This window comes from Pseudophryne corroboree, unplaced genomic scaffold, assembly GCF_028390025.1.
Source record: "Pseudophryne corroboree isolate aPseCor3 unplaced genomic scaffold, aPseCor3.hap2 scaffold_222, whole genome shotgun sequence".
Taxonomy (NCBI): Eukaryota; Metazoa; Chordata; class Amphibia; order Anura; family Myobatrachidae; genus Pseudophryne; species Pseudophryne corroboree.
In genome coordinates, this window is record NW_026968868.1 from 259,707 (window position 1) to 265,706 (window position 6,000).

Genomic DNA, 6,000 nt, shown 5'->3' on the forward strand with positions numbered 1-6,000 from the left:
AGAGGGAGGAGCCAGTTCACACCCTTTGAAAGTCTTAAAGTGCCCATGTCTCTTGCGGATCCCGTCTATACCCCATGGTTCTTAATGTGACCCCAGCATCCTCTACGGACCAAGAGAAAAGGATGCCCTTGTGTACTATCCTGACTTCTCCTCCCGTCTGCTTACTTTGTGCCTTCCAACGCACAATGCGAACTACAGGTGGTGCTGCAGGGCCCACACCCTTTTACTTGCCTTACAGAGCAGCTCTGGAGCTGTTACAGTGCCCAGCTGCTGCAAGAAATCAGCATGAATGCTTCAGGGGATGGGGCATGGCCAACATGAGCCCCACACCAAAGGAGGGTGGGGGTGTTTAATGCGAACTAGGGGTCATCCAAGCACTGCAAAAGGCCGCCATGCCCTGCATGCCCCTTTTCTCTTTTTATATGCAGATGAGGGTTCCAGCCAACTTTGGCCCACTGCTTGGATGACATCACCGTATGCAAATCCGTCTGCTGCAGACCTTCCCCCAGGAATGCTTGTACTAGTTGTTGGATATGGTTTGATATTTGATGGTGCTTCAGTATTAGGCAGCCTTCCGCCCTCCCATGTTCATCTGAAAAGATGTGGTCTCCCTGCAGTTGTTGTCCCCAGACGAGAGTTCCCTTGTGCTTCCTCAGTTGAATCTCCTTAACTTGACGGGGGAGGGGCTGCCCGAGCTGCCACCCTCCCCAGCCCTATCCCAACTCATACTTATTTTACATATTAGATCTCTTGATCATGAAGATTGTTCTCACAGGGTGAGGTTCATCCATTATATTTTAAAATAGGAAGGTACAAATTACATATTTGAATTGCATCTATGTGCTGGATTCAAATGTCCCCCCCCCCTTCCTTTCTCAATTGTGCCCGTCAGCAGCTATTCTAAGGTTGCTGCCAATGGGTGTGACACATTAATTTCTTCTGTGGGGTACACTGGACTCCACAAGGATTCACATTGGGGTGTAGAGTAGGATCTTGATCTGAGGCACCAACCGGCTCAAAGCTTTTGACTGTTCCCAAGAAGCTCAGTGCATTCTCCTCTATAACCCCGCTTCCATGAACAGGGAGCTCAGTTTGTAGTTGGTGCCTTCAGTAGCAGGCCAATTAACAGGGGCCTGCCTCAGGCAGCCTATTCTTAGCTATTAATTTTGACAAGAAAAGAAGAACTTGTTTTATGAGAATCTACAAGGGCTGCAGCAGGCTAGGTCTAATAGACATCTTTACTGCAGCTTCATCACTCCCAGCGGCGCTATATACTCCCGTGCCCTGGTTGCTGGGTCACTGCAGCGGAGGCTCCGGTTTCATCCTAAGGTCAGTCACACACACACCACCCTTCCGGATCACAAGGCCGCTGATGAAGGGGAGCGAGGCCGTAGGGGGTGGGCCGTGTGCGCACTGCGGTGGACACTGATTACTGGGCAGCCACTCCACTAGCCACCAGGTACAGTTAAGGAGCACAGGTCTGGGGGTTTTTCTCCTATATTAACCCAATTTTGTACTGCCCGCAGCGCATTGTGATAGGTAATAGGGCCTGATTCAGGTTGGATTGCAATCACAATAAGCGATCCAACTGCAAAAATTGCTAAGAGCATACGCATGTGCCTGCATTTTCTGCGGCACCCCGCAGAGAATGTGATCGCCTCTGCCTGTCAATCGGGGCGGGGAAGGGGGGGAGAGGTGGGTCAGCAACACTCCATTTCCAAGTCAGGGATGGAGCGGTGCGGGGGCAAGGCTTCAAAATGGGGTCTGCAACGGAGGAGACACAGGGGGCGTGGTCACAGCGGCTGTATGACATCACATTCAGCCGCTGTGATCACAAAAATGGTGGCGGCTTCCTGCGCGCACATACAGTCTGCACCAGCAGGAGCCTATACCATTTTTTATGATCACGCTGAACTGCAGTGCGACTGCAATTACAGCATGGTCAAGAAGGGAGGCGTCATGCTGGGTGGCCATGCCCTGTCACTGTGCAGGAGCCAGCACCGCTCACACACTAGTCCCCGGGTGCAGCCCCCAACCCCCGGGACACCCGGAGCAACAAAATGTAGATTCAGGCCACCAGGCCACGCCCCTACCTATGAAACCATGCCTCCTTTTTACCATTGCGCTGCTTATCTGCGCGCACTGCATTACAATCTCCCTCGCCACCTCTCTGGGTGTCACCAGTGATAGTGACACCTCTGCCATGCTTGTAGCAGCTGGTCCTAAGATCTACGCCTCAAACCCTGAGTGTTTGCCCTTGTGACTTGTTGATCATCATAGCGAAGCAGATGCTTACAGAAAACTGCAGGGGCTTAGATTGAAAATAAAAAAAATTGATGGGTATAAGGTAGAGAGGAGCGGGTTCGGTTCTCCGAGAACCGAATTCCCCACGAACTCCACGTGGTTTACACTGGTCCGAAGCAGGCTCGGTTGTTCCCGCCTGACTCGGAAAACCTGAACAAGGGAAAATGTCATCATCCCGCTGTCGGATTCTCGCGAGATTCGGATTCCATATAAAGAGCTGCGCGTTGCTGCCATTTTTACTCGTGCATTGAAGAGAGAGCGGAGAGGACGTGGCTATGTTCTCTCAGTGGAAATCTCAATATCAGTGCTCAGTATCAGTGGTTACTTATTGCTGCTCAGTAATACTAGTAGTGTGTCTCTCCTGCTCAGTGTCAGTTCTCAGTAGTATCCTCATCAGTGCTCAGTATCACTGCTCATTGTCTTGTGCTGCATTGTGGTGCTCAGCATACTACAGTACATTACTAATAGTCCAGTGCTGCATCTTGCTGCTCAGTGTCAGTTCTAGTATCCTCATCAGTGCTCACTATCACTGCTCATTGCATTGTGGTGTTCAGTATACTACAATAACATAGTAATATAGTAACATAGTTTTTGAGGTTGAATAGAGGCAAATTGCCCATCGTGTTCAACCTGTTTTAAGTTGTGATGATTCTACATACTTGCTGAATAATGTTTTATGACTAGTTAGCTACTATAACTCATGTTACCCCCGGATTAACCATGTTGATATTTTAAGTATTATAACCTTGAATAGCTTTTTCATTCAGAAATGTATCCATTCCTTTTTTAAATCCAATTACAGAGTCCGCCATTACCACCTTCCCTGGCAGGGAATTCCACATCCTGATTGCCCTAACAGTGTAGAAACCTTTCCTCCATTGCGTTCTGAACTTTCCTCCAGTCGCAGCGAGTGACCACGTGTTCTTTTAATAAATAATTCCTCTGATAACTCTTTGTTATGTATCTTTACATATTTGAAGATATTAATAATATCTCCTCTTAGGCACCTCTTTTCTAGTGTATAAATATTCAGCCTAGTAAGTCTTTCCTTATAGTCCAGTACTTTTAGGCCTTTAATCAATTTAGTCTTCAGGATCTCTTACACTTCCATGAGCAGCTGAGTAGTGCAATGGAAGCATGCTGGGCCCATAACCCAGAGGTCGATTGATCGAAACTATCCTCTGCTATGTGCATTTTTTTTTTTATAATTAAAGTAATCAAAAACTGGGATTGATATTTTGGCTCTTTTATTTTTACTTAAAGTACAATAACTTTTATCATTTTAATTTGTTTTAATAGTATATTGACAGCATTGTTTTCTTTAAAAAATCCACTTAATTTTCTTTACCCTATTACTGAAATGGTAATTGACAAAAACAAACTACATTGTCACCAGAAGAGCAATGCAAAATGTACAAGTGATATATGAAAATCATCTTCCATCTTGAATTTCAATGATGCATTGGGACAACAATTTGTGAGAAACATCTTCACCCACAAAGAAAGATTTTCTTAATTCCTTACCTGTGTGCTGATTAGATATCACCTTGTTTTCACATTAAACAGACTTCCCCGTGAGGAAGCAGCAAGGATGCAGTGACGTTTCCTGGTGTCAACCTGTATTATTTCAGTAGACATTGAAATGAGGATGCATCTTTGATGCCTTTCCAATGAAGCAAGTTTATTTCAGTAATAGGTGAAAAACCATTCCTACAAAGGTGTTAATCAGAGACTTGGCTTTGTGGACACTTTTCAGAGAGCAAATTTGTTAGCATAAACATAAAATCAGAAAATGAAGAGCTGTTTAATCACTCAATTGGACTTTTCTGCCAGCATATTTTTTTTTCTCTGCAACCCACTGCTAAATTGTGCTTCCTAGCTGTTTTTTTATAAAATCACTTAATCAAATCTAACTCTGATTACATCAGAGAAGGCCAGGTACCCTACACCATAAGGGGGGGTTTTGAAATTTTGACTTGTCTACTTAAAGATCACCAAAATCTGATTACAAGGTCAATTACATCCTTGGGTGGGATTGAACCACCAACCTTTTGGTTAATAGCCAAACATGCTAACCGATTGCGCCACAGAGACACCTTGCAAAAGTCAATACTGACAAAGGCTAATAATCATTCATCTAGAACGTTTCCTAGAAAAACTTTAAAAAGTCAATAATCTGGAGAATTTTTGTAAGAAACACATTGGTACTTTCCCATGATGAGTGAGTGCTTCAGGATTTCTTGCACTTACATGGGCTATTAACCAAAAGGTTGGTGGTTCAATTCCACCCAGGGATGTAATTGACCTTGTCATCAGATTTTGGTGATCTTTAAGTAGACAAGTCAAAATTTCAAACCCCCTCTTATGGTGTAGGGTACCTGGCCTTCTCTGACGTAATCAGAGTTAGATTTAATTAAGTGATTTTATAAAAAACAGCTAGGAAGCACAATTTAGCAGTGGGTTGCAGAGAAAAAAAATAACATTTTAAACCTACCGGTAATTTTTTTTTCTCGTAGTCCGTAGAGGATGATGGGGACTCCGTAAGGACCATGGGGGATAGACGGGCTCCGCAGCAGACATGGGCACTTTAAGAAAGACTTTAGATCTGGGTGTGCACTGGCTCCTCCCTCTATGCCCCTCCTCCATACCTCAGTTAGAGAAACTGTGCCCAGAGGAGACAGACAGTACGAGGAAAGGATTTTTGTTAATCCAAGGTCAAGATTCATACCAGCCACACCAATCACACCGTATAACTTGTGATATACTACCCAGTTAACAGTATGAATCAAATCTAACTCTGATTACATCAGAGAAGGCCAGGTACCCTACACCATAACAGGGGTTTTCGAAATTTTGACTTGTCTACTTAAAGATCAACAAAATCTGATAACAAGTTCAATTACGTCCCTGGGTGGGATTGAACCACCAACCTTTTGGATAATAGCCGTACACACTAACTGATTGCGCCACAGCGAAACTTTGCAAAAGTACATACTGACAAAGGCTAATAAGCATTCATCTAGAACGTTTCCTATAAAAACTTTAAATAGTCAATAATCTGGAGAGTTTTTGTAAGATGTTTCTTCCATCAACCAATGAAGAAACACATTGGTACTTTCCCATGATGAGTGAGTGCTTCAGGATCTCTTGCACTTACATGTGCAGCAGAGTACTGTAATGGAAGCATGCTGGGTCCATAACCCAGAGGTAGGCAGATTGAAACTATCCTCTGCTATATGACTTGTCTACTTAAATATTACCAAAATTTGATCACAAGGTCAATTACGTCCCTGGATGGGATTGAACCACCAACCTTTTAATTAATAGCTGAACACACTAACCGATTGCGCCACAGAGACACTTTGTAAAAAGTACATACTGACAAAGACTAATAAGCATTCATCTAGAACGTTTCCTAGAAAAACTTTAAAAAGTCAATAATCTGGAGAGTTTTTGTAAGATGTTTCTTCCAGCAACCAATGAAGAAACACATTGGTACTTTCCCATGATGAGTGAGTGCTTCAGGATCTCTTGCACTTACATGTGCAGCAGAGTACTGCAATGGAAACATGCTGGGCCCATAACCCAGAGGTAGGCAGATTGAAACTATCCTCTGCTATATGCATTTTTTTTTGTTAATTAAAGTAATCCAAAACTGGGATTGATATTTTTGCTCTTTTATTTTTACTTAAAGTA